Consider the following 16,702-nt stretch of genomic DNA (forward strand, 5'->3'; position numbering starts at 1 on the left):
TGGTACAATATATACGTCCAATACAAAACACTTCAAACTTGCATATTCGAAAAACCATTGCGGAAACAATTCACAATGTTTCTTGGCATACAATGTGAAGGATGTGCCTGCTTCATCATATTTTCATGCTCGTCTAGATATGACAGTGTCTGGCTACAATTGTTGAGTACGGACCAATGTGCTATATCCCTGTCCTTCTTGGAAAAAGACTCGCCACAAATCGGATATCCGAATGGTCAAGCAATTTGGGTAAAAATTGAAAGTTTCTCCTTTTCACACCCTCGTCATTATTGTGAGGAGGACAATTGAAAGTTGTGTCAACATCCTTTAAATACATTCCACAAAATGTATGCTTTTCTTCAAGTCTCCGGGAGGCCTACCAAAACAAAACGATACGATACACATATTACTAATCGTAATATATTTAATATTAATTAATACAAAAACAAGGAATATATACCTTTTTATTGGATACATCCATCGAAAGTTGATTGCTCCAGCAAGCACTGCCTCCTTTAGTAAGTGAACTATCACGTGTATCATACTTGTGAAGAAAGCTGGAGGAAATATCATCTCAAACTTGCATAGAACTTGCACAATGTCATGGCGCAATTGATTAACTTCCGTTTTTCGCAACGTTCTTGACGTCAATTGCCAAAAAAAACTGGACAACAACATGATTGGTTTCACTACATCGGCTGGCAAGAGATGTCGAATACCTAGAAGAAGTAGGCATTGTAGAACCACATGGCAATCATGACTCTTTAGGCTAGCTAATCCCAGTCAACGTTCACGCAATGCGCAATATTTGAAGCATACCCATTGGGAAACTTTACAGACGATAAAAACGTTAAAAATTCTTTTTTGTCAATTGGTTTCATTGAAAAAAACGCAATATCCCTTCTGGCTTTTTCATTGTCCCTATTCATCCATAAACCCCGTTGTATTCCCATTCGTTCCAAATCAAACTAGCTTTGATCATGTCCCTTGTCTTGCCTTCAATATCTAGAATTGTGCTGACCAATGTATCAAATACATTTTTCTCAACATGCATAACATTGAGGTTGTGTCTCAATTTTAGTTTGGACCAATACGGGAGCTCAAAAAACATAGACTTATGTGTCTAGTTCATATGTGTAGAAGGTCTTGTCCTAATGAAATTAGTCCCAAAATGAGCAAAATCCAAACGGTTAAGCTGTTCCAAAATCTGATCATCGAACCATTCTCTGGGTCTGAGGCGATGCTTTTTCTCCTCGTCAAATTCTTTATCCTTCTCTCGCCACTCATGGTCCCAAGGAAACCATCTCCGATGACCAAGGTAACAAACTTTTATGGCATGCCAACTAGATGTTACGTCTTCCTTGTATACAGGGTATTCCATATAACCTTTAGTGCTCCACCTGAAAACCATTGCATCTGCGGGGAAATCTTTCACAGTCCACTTCACTGTAGCCCTCAAAGTGAACATCTTGCCAGTACATTTATTGTATGTGCGAACACTGTGTGTCCATAAATCTTTTAGCTCATCCACCAACAGCCGCAAGTATACATCGATTGACTTACAAGGATTCTCAGTTATCAATAGAGTCATCATCTTGTATTCTTTTTTCATATATTTCCATGGCGGCAAATTATACGAAAATACGAAAATCGGCCAAGTACTGTGGTGTTGTTTTAAAACCCCAAATGGATTAAATCCGTCAGTGGCAAGTCCCAATCTAACGTTACGAGAATTAGCAGCAAAATCAGGGAACGTTCGATCGAACTCTTTCCATGCCTTTCCATCTGCAGAATGCCTTAAGACATTGTCATCAACTCGTTTTTCCTTATGCTATCTCATGTCCGTGGCAGTATGCGTTGACATATATAATCGCTGCAACCTAGGTTTCAGGGGCAGATAACACATGACTTTTTGTGGGATCTTAGTCCTTCTATTCTGAGATGTCATTTTGAACCTCAACTCATTGCATACAGGACATTTATCCAATGCTTTATTCTCTTTGTAGAATAAAATACAATTGTTTTTCCAAGCGTGGATTTTTTCATAACCCAATCCAAGACCATTCAACACCTTTTGCACATGTCTATGGTCTTTTGGCATATAATTGTCCTTTTGAAGCATTCTCTTGAAAACCCCCAAAAAGTAATTGAAACACTGGTTCGACATACGATACTTTATTTTTCCATGCATTAGTTCCACAATGGCCGTGAGAATGGAAAAGCTCTTTCACACCGGATATAACTCTTGGTTGGCATTTTTTAATAGTTTTTCATATTGTTCGAACTCTACACTGTCCATTGGTGTAGGCATGTCATCTTCCCCTTCTTGATTGGTGTTTATCGATGTAAATGGAAAAGCATCATTTATAATATCCATGACATGTTCATTAGGATCCACAATAGGTTTAACATTGTCTACTCTTGTGGCGTTTGAAGACGAAGCATTGTCTAATTGTTCCTCATGATGGTTCCAAGTATTATATGTCTTAATCATTCCATTCCTTACTAAATGAAATCGAACATTTTCAATTATCTCCTTTAACGTGTTGTTACACCTCCTACAAGGACATCGGATTCTAGTTGCACCCAAGTTGTGTGTACGTGCAAAGTCAATAAAATCTTCAATTCCATCCAAGTATTCATTCGTGCATCTATTCGGGTTCTGTATCCACGTCCTATCCATAATTCCTAGAACCACAACAACAATACAACAATCACAATAACTTCATACAAAATGATAATGTCACCTTATGCCTCCGGTAAAGGCCCTATCCCATTCGGGAATGCATAGTCATGTCACGTAATTTACGACTACATCAGATTAGATTTCGATGTGGACGAACTTCGGCAACATCTCCATACAGTTTTTCAGGTATACGACCCGAAGAACGTACAGAGATGACACCGAAATCTCCACAACCGAAACCTAATCCTTCAACCATAAACTACACGTCATAACTGTACATTCCCAAACTGTCCAAATAATGGGACAATTCAAGAATTAATTGGACTGCAGTCATGCTTTCGCATCCATGCGCGAAATTCAACTAATCCTCAAACGGGAAACTAAGTTTTACAAAAAATAAAAAACAAGTACGAAGTTATTTTCAATTAACTCCGTACATCACAACACATATTTGTATGTCATGTACAAATTTAACAACATAATATAAATATAACTTCACAACACAATATAAACATAACAAACTAAGTTCAACATAATTTAATTAATTTTATATGTTTAAAAAATAAAATGAAGAAAATACCTTCTCAATCGTTCTCCACCAATCGCTAATCACACACAATATCCCTATAGACAACGAAATTAATGGCGTTAGTATGAATTTACATTAATACTTTTACCCTAATGACAAAAAACGCTTACCAGACTCACCGAAATAGCTAGATCAACCTAGAGAAGAAGATCGAGGGAGTATTAGATGATGAAATTGAGAGAAAATGGAAATGATGGATGCCGAATTGAGCAAAATCGAAGGGATGAGTGCAGAGGCACAATCTACAATTTTTTTTTTGCAGTTTTCCTCTGCACATGCCTAAATCCAGATTAAAAAGTTCACTTTTGGACTAACAATTTTGTGTGACGAACCAGGTCTTCGTCGTGCAAACACCCATTGAGTGACTAAGATGGTCTTTGTCGCACAGATGTCATTTGCGTGATGAAAAAAGAAACATTCATCGCACAAGTTTACCATTTTTTTATTTTATGTCCTTTACTATTTATTCTTTTGAACACATTGTGTGACGAAAGAATGTATCGTCGTGCAATGCATATTTTTTTTATTTTTTTATGTTTTTCTTTTTTATTTCTATGTATTGTAAATTTTTATTTTGTTATAAATCAAAAACTCAAACCTAATTAAACATTAAATTAATTAACAAAACTAATTTACTATCCCAAATAGAAATTATAATTAATGCAAATATTAATACTCATCCACATAACATATATTTATGCATTAAATTAAATATAAAGTCCACAATATCTTATTTAAGAAAAAAAAAAAAAAACACTCATCAACTTCAATCCTCCTTCGCCCGCAACACATCAAACTTACATTGCTGGAAACTTTGCTTGAAAAGCCCATCCACATAAATCTGTTGCTTCTCATCGGTTTCATCAACATCCCAATGAACCTACATTAATGCGAATAACAATAAATTAGTAATTTAAAAAATATTACGTTTTAACAAAAATAATTGTTCATTATTTACGGCAAACTTACCGATAACTCTCCCAGCATAGACTTTTTCAACTCCTTATGGACCTTTTTCCAAGACTCAAAACTCTACAGAACAATCCCTCCACACCAAATTCCCAATGTCATACTTAAATTCGGTGTACGTCTCAGCCAAATTTTTGCCTTCCAAGTATGGTATATGCTTCTGTCGATACCTCTCTAATCACACTACAAGTTTCTTTTTCCCAGAACCTTCACCATAATCAGCCATTCTTTTTGAAACAAACACACAAATCCCCAAGTTTGTTGCTCAAAATGCGTCATAAATGTGCAATAAATTGGAAGGTTTGAACACAGTATGAATGTGCTTTGTGCGACAAACACATGGATTCGTCGCACAAAGATGTCTTACGGTAGCGTCGCACAATATATTGTGTGACGAATAAAATAATTGTAATTATAAAGTTTATGTAAACATAGATATCTATGTTTACGTAAACTTTATAATTACAAAAAAATATTCATAAAATATTTAATATCTTAAATATTTATTCTTAAAATAATTAATGCTTTAAATATTTATTATATAAATAATTAATACCTGAAATATTATTTTATAAATAATTAATACCTTAAATATTTATTCTATATATAATTAAAGCCTTAATCCATACAATTATTTTAAGCATAAGTATTCATTGAAGATTGAAAACACATATGAACCAAGGATAGGGTGCTTACATTAGGTTAAGTCCAAATACATAACTTATATAAAAAAAAAAACCTTAAATTTCAATATTGTCATACAAAACATAAATTTAAAACTACTATTTGGATGGTTCTGGTCCATTCCGCAAGACTTCATAATGCCATTGATTGTAACCTCCATCCAACGCATTATCCATCAACTTCATCAACTGTTCGTTCGTATCATCATCAAGAATATACTTACACTGTTACATATATATGCAAATAATTAATTCCAACATATAGCTAAAAATTTCACAAACTTAATTATTAATCCATCAACAATATACTACTAATAGTTCATCCATCACAACATTCTTCACATTCCTGGGCACATCTTAGATAAAAGTGTTTAGGGTTTGAATTGTATTATTTTATTCTTCTCCTTTGAGGAGGCTAAAATATAAGATACAACTTGTAATACAAGTAATATTAAAAGAATTATAACCAAACTAGGAAACATAATTATATCCCTAATCTAATTTGGGCTCACGCCAACACTCCCCCTCAAGTTGGTGCATAGATATCACCTAGGCCCAACTTGTCGAGTGAGTCTTGAAACCTTCTGCAGAAACTACATGAGTTAAGAACATATGCCAATTGTTCTTCTGTCTTCACGAATGGAATGTCAACCAACTAACATCCAACTTTTCTTTGATTAAATGTCAATCCACCTCAACATGCTTGGTCCTATCATGCTGCACCGGATAGTTAGCTATCTCCCATGCTGCTTGATTATCACAGTACAACATCATAGAACCTTTTGGTTTAAACCCTATCTTAATGAGTAGAATCTGAAGCCATAGAAGCTCACAAATACCATGTGTCATTCCTCTGTACTCAGCCATGGCCGAAGATCTTGCCACCACATTTCTTACTTTTCCATGTCACAAGATTACCAGCTACAAATGTGAAGTATCCCAATGTAGACCGTTGATCAGTAATATATCCAGCCCAATCTGCATCAGTATATCCTTTCACCTCCATATGCCCATGCTTTCTATACATCAACCTTTTTCCTGGAGCTCTTTTTAAGTCTCAAAATCCGCATTACTGCTGCCATATGATCTTCACTAGGAACATGCATAAATTGACTCACCACATTTACTACGTAAGCAATATCTGGCCTTGTAAGCAACAAGTAAATCAACCGCCCTACCAATCTTTGATACCTTTCCTTACTCACAGGGACTTGATCCTGATAAATTGCTAGATGATGATTCTGCATAATAGGTGTATCCACTAGTTTACACCCTAACATACCAGTTTTAGACAAAAGATCCAATACATACTTTCTCTGTGATAAGTATATTCCTTCTTGAGACCTAGCCACTTCAATTCCCAAGAAGTATTTAACTCCTCCAAGATCTTTCATCTTAAACTCAGAAGACAAATGCCCTTGCAGACGTTCAATTTCCATTGTATCATCACCTGTGACAATCATATCATCTACATATATGATAAGTAGAGTTACCTTGCCATGTTTACGTTTGATGAACAACGTATGGTTTGCGTTTCCCTGTCAATACCTATACTTCTTCATCGCCTGGGTTAATCGCCCAAACCATGCTTTGGATGACTGTTTAAGGCCATACAATGCCTTTCGAAATCTACACACTTTCCCATTGGAGTTTGCAGCGCCATAACCTTGTGGAATATCCATGTACACATTTTCCTCCAAATCACCATGTGGAAAAGAATTTTTAATATCAAACTATCTCAGAGGCCAATCATGGTTCGCATCAAGAGATAATAAAACTCTAATGATATTCATCTTTGCAACAGGAGCAAAAGTCTCCTGATAATCAACCCCAAAGGTTTGGATAAAACCTTTGGCCACTAGCCTCGCCTTGTATGTATCAATTGTTCTATTCGCCTTATGTTTAATAGTGAACACCCACTTGCACCCCACTGATTTTTTTGCCTTTGGGAAGTGGGACCACACTCCATGTATTATTCTTTTGTAGTGCTTCCATTTCAACTTGCATTGCTTCTTTCCATTTCGAATCTTTCAAAGCTTCCTCCACTCTGGTGGGTATTTTGATGGTTTCTATTTGCTGAACAAATACACAGTATTTTGGTGAAAGTCGATGAGTAGAGACACAGTTTGAAATGGAATACCGCACCTTTCCTTTTGGAGAGTGCCTGTCTGGTGGCCTTCTTCAATTTTGTCGAGGAGGCAACATATAAGATGGTTCAATAATTTCCAAGTAAGTTACTTACCTTGGGAATATCCATTGGATCATAGATTGACACTGAAGAAGTTTGAGAGGGGTTTTTATTGGAATTGTGACAGATAACAGATGGCTCATTTGGGCAATTTGACGCAGCAAGAAACCAATTTGGGTTATTGGCAAACATAAGAGAGGGCCCAAGCCCAGTTTGGTCGTCGGCTGGTGCAAGAGACGACCAAGATAAGATATTCGTAGCAAGTGGCCCACTAGGCGATGTTCTATGATGGTCATGTGGTCTATCTGCAGGCCCGCGTTCATTATCCTCAAATTCCAACACGTGTCTTGGGCCTTCATTATCCTCTAGATCCAGCCCGTGCCTTGGGCCTTCATTTGGGCAGTCAATACTTAAACCAATAGGGATATCGAACCAGCCATAATCTTCACTTACGATTATCTCCCCATGAGGAGTATGGCTGGGAAGAAAAAATAATTCATCTTCAGATAAGATAACATCCATAGTGACGCATACATGTTGAGTATGTGGATGATAACAACGGTAACCCTTTTGTTGTGGACTGAATCCAATGAAAACACACCATACAACACATGGATGAAGTTTGCTTCGTTGATTTTTGTGAAGATGGACATGTGCCACACAACCAAAAACTCGGGGCTCGAGATGAAGGGTGAAGGGGAGCAAAGCATGATCGGCAAGCACAGCCAAAGGTGTTTTAAAAGAGAGAACACGCGATGGCATTCGATTAATGAGATAAACAGCATAGGTGACTGCATCAGCCCATTATGTCTTGGGTGCACAACTACCAAGAAGAAGAGCACATTTAATCTCAAGTATGTGCCGATTTTTTTGTTCAGCAACTCCATTTTGTTGTGGGGTTTGAGGGCACAAAGTTTCATGGAGAATGCCTTTTTCCGTAAAAAACTGAGAAAGTTCCTGATTAAGATACTTACCACTATTGTCTGATCGAAGCACTTTAATAGTGAGTGAATATTGAGTACAAACCATGTGATAAAAACTTCTGAAGAGACTACCCACATCGCTTTTATTTTTCATGAGGTACAACCAAGTCATTCTGGTCAAGTCATCAACAAATGTTACAAACCAACGCACATCGTGCTGAGTAGTAACTGGAGATGGCCCCCACACATCAGAATGAATTAGCTCAAAAGGAATTTTTCTTCTATTCAAACTCGGGGGATCAGAAGCTTGATGACTTTTGGCTAATGTGCAAACATTACACTTTAATGAAGAATCTGAAATATTACCAAATAATGACGGAAGTAATTTTCTCAAATAACCGAAGGAAGCATGACTAAGATGATGATGCCACAACTGAATGGTCTTCAACTTCCCACTATCACGATCTTGAACTTGATGAACATGGCCCTGTGCAACATCATCAACATAGTACAATCCCCTTCTCTTAGTACCACGCCCAATGATCGCCTGAGTTTGGATATCCTGAAGTAAACATAAAGACAGAAACATTTGCATAACATAGTCTAATTGCTTGGTGACTTGTCCCACATATAACAAATGGCTAGAGAGTGTGGGAACAAGTAAGCAGTTATGTAAGAAGAAAGTAGAAGTGAGTGCAATCGTACTCGTCCCTGTAACCAGGGCAACACCTTCATTAGCTGTGATAATACTATCCCGTGGTGGTGGTGTTGTAGAGTTAAATAAAGTTTGATCATAAGTCATATGATCAGTGGCTCCAGAGTCAATGATCCAACTTGTATCAAGATCAACAGATGCAATTAAGGCTTTGCTCGTGTTACCTGGATCATCGGATTGCTTTCGGGAAGCAATCAAATTCAAAAGTGATAGTGATGGGCCCAAATTGTCTGAGTTCGGGTTTAATTCCTGCTTGTTTTCCGCTGGTGGGCTGAGTAAGTCCTTACCTAAGCTGCTGCCGACATCATCATCTGTGTGTTGTCCAACCTGGTTGTGGGCTGCAGATGAACCTGCTTGCTGCCCAATTGAACTACGGGTGCCAGACTCGACAAACTCAGTTTCCAAGACTCCTACAGCCTTGAATTCGAACGGCAAAGCCAGATTGGAGGATGCACTCAAGACAAGCGTGAAATCCGATGAGGGAATTATTATTTGGTTGTCTGCCAAGGATGGAATCATAGCTTGGTTGTCATCGTCTCTTGCTTCAAGACACATGGCTTTAGGTTTCATAGGTATCCTGTGCGTTGACCTTTCTTCGATTAATTGTACAGGAAAAATTGATTTCTGTCAGCGGTGTCTCTTGCTTTGAGACACTGCTGGAAAATTTTCTTTTGATTCTTTTCAGAGTTTTGCAACTACGGTAAAGAGAAAGAGTCAGGATCGAAACTTGCTCTAATGCCAAGATAAAAGTGTTTAGGGTTTGAATTGTATTATTTTATTCTTTTCCTTCGAGGAGGCTAAAATATAAGATACAACTTGTAATACAAGTAATATTAAAAGAATTATAACCAAACTAGGAAACATAATTATATTCCTAATCTAATTTGGGCTCACGCCAACAATCTTACCAAGAACGCCACTTAGCAGTGGGACAATTATTCCCTATGGCTACAGCGATCGCATGCGCAAACTCAAATTGTTCCCTCAAATCATGCAGGTTGGCATTGCACGCGTACACTCTCATCCTTGTTTTTATCTGCCATCCCAACACGAACAAAATTTTGAAGAATAAGGATAATAAAATTGTGAAGAATCAGGACAGCAGAAATGCATATTTATAGGAAGGTTAGGACCTTTGCGCATCGAAGCCTTTGTCGCGCAAACACCTATATTAAATGCGGTATTAATTCCTCGGATTCACCTGCAGTAAATGGTCAAAACTGACAGGAACTTGCTGACAGGCTCATATTTATATATATTTTATATCAAATTCACTTGTCTTTTCTTAGTTAGTTCCTTATATTTTTGAGCTATTTACTTTGTTTTTGTGTTTTGTAGGAGCTGTCAAGCAAAGAAAAGAAAAATAGCACAAGTGGGATTTTAAGTAACAAATTCGTCAAAACTGCCTATGCACATCAGCTGATTTTGGAAGCAAGTTGCGGACAGATCAAAATGAATTAGAGAATGAGCCTTATATGGTTGGAAAGCTATGGATGTCTATTTTCTGGAGCATTTCACGATTGTTAATATCATTTTTCTACAAGAAGTTATGGCCGTTTTAACACTAAAAGGTTTCCAAGAGGCTGAGCAGTTTGTAACTGACAAGAAAACATTGAAAGCAATAAATCCAATAAATCTAGCAGCCAAAACTGATGCAATCAAGAACAAACCAGCTGACACCTATTCATATATCAGAGTAAATGGAATTAAAGATGAGGATTAAGAGGGAGTAATTAGCATAAAGGCTACCCAAGGAGTTATAATTGTTTCACCATTTCCTCTCACTTATTGTCATCACTAAATGGCTATTAGTGGATGAGTTAAGGAGAAGAAAATGATGCAGCAAGAATTGGTTTAAAAGTAGTGTTGGGGAAGAAAGGAAAGGAGGGAGCCTTAGTTAATTTCTTTCGGTTCTATTTTCTCAAACTCATGTTTATCTTTTGTTTTAACTTAAGAATTGTGTAACTAAATTTTTAGTAGTTAGGGGCTGTTTGAAGCCCCGAATATGATTGCAAGTTTGTTATGACATTTCGTTTGAATTACTTTTATGAATGGATGAAAATTGGTTCACTACTTGTCTCATTGATGAATTCTTTATGTGTTTTCTACGGATGCATACTTAGTAAGCATATCTACGATTCTAATGCTATGAATATGTGTGTGTCTGCCCTTGTCGAATGAGGACCTACATATGTTCTAGAGTAGTACTTGTTAGTTGCGATTAACATGTGAACCAATTTCTAGGATAAGTAAGACAACGTCAGTACTTACGATGCCTTGTGATGACTCAAACTCTTTTCATTCTTAATGATTTCTACTTGTTAAATCTATGAACACGCCATTCTAGATTGCATGTTAGGGACTAAATTAAGTTGAAAACGCCATTCTCTTAACATACTACATAAGAAAGAGTAATAGGTTGAGTTCTAACATTGAGCCAACTTGAGCATCTTCATCCGGAAATAAGAGGAATTTGAATGAAACATAACATGTTTGCATGATTATTTGGTGGTGGATAACAATTCCCCTAATTCGGTTTTCTTAATTTGTGAACTACTTAAAAATCTGTTTTGTCCTGTTTTTGTTCTATTTAATTTAAATAGTTAATCAACTCCAAAAATCCCAAAAATTTGTGTGAGTGTAGCTCTGTGTGTCTAGTATCTGCATATAAAATTTCGTAGACTTTAGATAAGTGTAAGTCGGTCTAATAATTATTTTTCGGTGACTGGTCAGTAGGGACAACAACACAGCTTTTGTGACATTTTAAGTAGTTAAATAAAACAATCTTCTGCGGGAAAGACCCTTATTTTCATATGCTACAATTGACAAATCTTAGTGTTAATAAGGAAAATCAATAGGACATTTGTGTGCTACTTTGTGGTGTGCTTTTAATCCTATCACTTGTGCAACGAATCATTGTTCGGGCAGATGCCCCATTTTCGTCGCGCAAGTTTTTCGCACCAAACAAAATTACCCCGCATTTTCTTGCTGACTTTACCCGACGTCAAGAATTATTCATCGCGCAAATTTTTTTTTTCTCCTATCTTTTCTATTTTGCACGACGAAGTATATTTTTCGTCACTCAAGTACGTCTTGCGTGACGAAATACTCTTCGTTGCACAAGCTGTTTTTTCTACTAGTGTGGGTGGTAGTGTCAGTACTTGTAATGGATTGAATTCACTTCTAATTATTGTTAGTTCATTCAGAACATGCAATTAAACATTAGACCTAAATATTTGACAACTATCTAATGATATTTATCTTCACTTGTAAGTAAGAGGTCTTAGGTTCGATTCTCGCCAACTGCGAATTTGAATCACATTATCATGGCTAACCCATTGTGAGACTTAGCCCACTCCCCCACTCCCTTTGTATATATAGATAATATTGTTTGTTAAAAAGAAAAAATTTGACAACTATATTTCATTAATGAACAATTAATAACAAAGTTGGGATTTGTTGTAGTAGCATGCAAAGTTTTGGCAAACAGCAGGTTTAATGAGAGCCTTCATTGTATACACAACACTTATTTGCATATTCTTTGCACAGCGAATAAAATCTAAAAGACAACGTAGTAATCGTACGCGCATGTTTCAAAAGTTTTGTTCAACAAAAATACGTGGCACATACGAAATAGCACGATACAAATACCCGCTAAAACAAATTGTGACCTCTAGTTAGTAATAGATGTTATGAAGAAGAAGAAGGAAAAAAAAAAAAAAAAAAACCCTAAGGAGAGACGTTTGTGATCGTCAAAAAACGTGTCAGCATTAGGTACTTTAGGTTTTTCTCTGTGCACCAAATTAGGGATGGGAATCCGTCCAAAATAAAATTAGGGTCAGGGAAACGACAATATTCGTTTCAACTTTCAGTCTGCCTGCATTGTCGTTTATTATACAAGTGACTTGACTTCTCCTCCAAAATGAGGTCTGCATTTTGGTGGCCCTTCCACGAACTCCACGATTCATGTCACTAATTGAGGACCATTTTTGTCCTCTAATTCCTTATTTTCATTGTTTCCTCATCACTTACATATATGCACTCTATGGGTATACCAAATTAAAATGTTAAATTATACCCTACAAACAGTTTCCATATTTGTATTCTTTTGTTGATCTGGAGAAGGGGCCAATCCATAACATATTTCTAAGTTAATAGTATAAAACTTAAACTGTCACCTGTCTAATATGCGTTCATTATCCAACTTGTAAACATAATCAAATCTTTGAATTTCGGTATTTAATTTCGACATGATGTAGAAAGCCTGCATGGGTATACAAGGATTTTTTTTTTTTTTTTTTTTAATGACCGAAATGGGAATAAACGGGAAGGTTATTATATCTGAATAATGTGTCAATGGCTAATGATTTAATGGAAGACCATAGGGCTAATTTGCACTTTCAGAAGTTTATGTACATGCGGCTGTCTGCATATTGCCAAATGCTTGTCATCTTTAGGTCAATCCGCACACCAAGTCAAAGCTGGCCAACCTTCCAATATTGGAGAAAACAAGCGAGAAAGAAAATATCTTATCGGTAACCCATTTGAGAAAGAAAAAAATTTGTCTTCTCGGAACCCTAAGGTTGGGAGGGAGAGAGAAGAGAGATTTGATTGGTGGAATGTGCATTAGAAGAGGATTATAGACTTTGAACTGACTCCAATAACATTCCACCACTAGATATGGAAACGTAATTGTGGATTTTTGACCTTTTAACGTCCACACAAAAAGCCTATTTGTGATTGATCTCACGCACTTCCCAATTATGCAATATTATTCTCATTTTTCCAGAGTACCAAAATATCTAATCACCGAAAGAGATCGTAGAATTTACTAATTGAGGTTGAGGTTTCACTCTAAAATCAATTAATAATAGATAGAAGGAAGCAATTTCAATAAACTCTTGTAAAATATATTAATTTTTTGTTGTGAAATATTTCTTCATAACCTCACATTCAATGAATGCAATCAAATACACACTAGCCCTTAAAATAAAAGCTCTAGTTGTCAACCCTATGCCTTTGATCTAGGGGTTGGAGATAATCCTTTTATATCTCATTCCTCTCTATTTTTAGTTGTGGTCGCTCTCTTGCTCCGTCGATATAATTTTTGTGGTTGTGACCACTCTCTCGCTTTGCCAAGGAGAGTTCTCATATTGTGATCATGATCATGACTTTGGCATATGTTTTTCAGATCTATTTTTATGGTTTGTATGCTTAGCAAAGGATTACGAGGAGGACATCAACATTTGTTGGAAGGGAGTCATAGTAAGGCTTCTTTGCCAACAATTGCAAGATCATCAACAGTTAATGCAATTCTTACCTAGTTGTGCCTTTAGTTCTCCAACTTGAAAGAATTTGTCCTCGTGACTAGGGTTTTGGGTATATGACTAATATCCTTTGTGGTTGAGAAATTGTATTATATTTTTAATGACTTTGTAATTGTAGAGAGATTTTTCAGAGTATCGGAACATGGCCAAGTACAGTAAGTGTCATAAAACAAGTGGTTGGATACTTGAAAAAAAATTTCAACAACTTGTATTGTGACACTTAGTGTACCGAGCCATGTTCCCGACACATTAAATAATTTCTCGTAGTTGTGGAGATGTAATGTTTTGACATGCGTGATCCTCTTACATTGTTCTGAAGACCACTTTGACATGTCCATACATTCTTGAATATATTTTTAATGAAATTTATTTTGATTACGTATGATTTATAGTAAGAAAACCCTAGCCGTCTAGAGCAAAAACCAAAGAAAAATTCTCTACTGCCAACCCATACCTTGGCTTTGGGGTTAGCAGCAATCTTCTAGAAAATCATTCTTGGTCTCTTCCTTCTTCCTTTCTGTTTACTTTGTCTGGTGTAGAATTGTCTCCTCGAAACGCTATAGTCACAGTGATAGTTGTCGTTTTTTGGCCCATACACAGTAAATACAAGGTTTGGATCCAGTTATCACCCTCGATATAGATTTAAAGTTGGAAGCCATGGAAGATATCGGATTGCGTCAGGATTGGGTTTAGGCAGAATGACAATATGGACTAACCAGTGTTGGGATATGGTTCTTGGAGTTGGGTTTTTTCTAATAATTTTTGTTTCTTTCTAATAATTTTTCAGGAGTTGTCTTGGGGTTGGGTTTTGACATCTCTCTTTAAGAGAGTTTGTTAGTTTTATTGCTTTCTACAGGAGAGTAGCTAGATTTTATTTTTCATTTTGGTAGGCAACCCCTTTTGAATCTATGTGTGAAGGGTGAAGTTGTTTGATTTGCTGGATCTACTTCACTTGGTGTGGTAGGATTGTAGCGGTGATTAGATGATGTGATTGACTCATGAGTATCGTACTCTTTGTCTCAGTATATGATATGAGATTTTGTTCTAACATGATCTCCCTAGAACACCAGGTTTAACGGTTTTGTTAATCTTTATAATCTTGCGGTTCTCGATGAGATCGGATGAGTGCTTAAAGTATTCTCATTGCTTTGCGATTAGTGATGTTTTATTATAATATTTTTAGATCTAACTTGCTAGACTTCTTTGGGATGCCGAATTATTCATAATATGTATTTATAAATACATACCTTTTTTTTTCAATAAATAAAATATCATACTTTTCTTTAGAAAAAAAAAAAAAAATGATGGTTGAAATCATCCGATTTGGTTGACTTTTGAGTATATATCTTGTGTGGTTCGCATTTGAATTCTCTCACTCTCAAAAGTAACAAAATGATTTTTGAAGCTGGCTTTGATCAATCTGGGGATCTTTACGTTTTTCTAGTCTTCTAGACATGACATAACCTGTATGAGGGTCTACTTTGAAGACTACAGACCAATTAAGTTCACTGCTGGATGGTCCATATCCAAATGATTTTTTTTTTTTGGTCAACTGAGATTTTCATAAAAGCCTCAGACAAGGCAAGAGGAAAAAACATCAGAGAAATGCAACGTTCCATATCAAAATGATTAATCAGGTAAATATTGTCATGTTCGTCGATAAGAATAAGTGAATAATATGTTTTACTCATTCAATGATATAAAGCTGTACAAAATTATGCACATCGGCATACAATGTTACACTTTACGAAGGGCAAAGACAAGAAGTACAACCTTTATTTGTATGCCAAGCCAAGAAAATAGAAAAAGAAAACAAAAATACATAAATTATTGCTCATATATAATGAAACCAATCGATGATATTGCTGCAATGCCCATTTTAACTAACATATAAAAAATAAAAATTGTTATTAGCATTTAAAAAAATCATATTATATACTCTTCATAAGTATAATTTCCTTACTAATTATCAAAAGTTCAGAAATAAAAAATAAAAATTTTAAAATGTCGATAATATATTTTTTTTAAATTAAGAAATTAATTTTTGATACAAGCCGTGTTAGTAAAAAAAATTTTTAGTCAAACAAATTACGTTAGTTAAGCGAAGGGATAATGTGAAAAAAAAATAATAAAAGGTTGACAAGACCCTTCAGTAGACAGATAGGACCACATAACATTTTCTTTTGTGATGCCTATAGATTTTCATACCCTAATTTTAGGACACCTGCAAAAGGAACGTGTAGATAGAATAAAGGCAATACCATCCATTTTTCGGGAAAGCGACCGCTAATAATACACTCTTGTCTGCGGGGCTTAGATGCATCTCCTAACCTATCTCAAGTTTTAGGACATGTCAAATACTCTCCGAATATCTCGTTTTGTACAGGAAATTAGATTGAAATGAATAATTTTTTAAATTTTAGGTATTTTGAAGGTAAATAAGACTGATTTTTTATTTTAAAAGGATTAAAAAAAAGATTAGACATTAAAAAAAATGGAAATTTTAACATAAAATTCATGGTACTGTTCATTTCAACGAAAAGTCACACTTTTACACTAAAAAGTCAATCCTGATACTATTCATTTCACCATTTATTTTGTCATTTTCTTTTTGAGTAATCC

This window comes from Pyrus communis, chromosome 13 (genome assembly GCF_963583255.1).
Source record: "Pyrus communis chromosome 13, drPyrComm1.1, whole genome shotgun sequence".
Classification (NCBI taxonomy): domain Eukaryota; kingdom Viridiplantae; phylum Streptophyta; class Magnoliopsida; order Rosales; family Rosaceae; genus Pyrus; species Pyrus communis.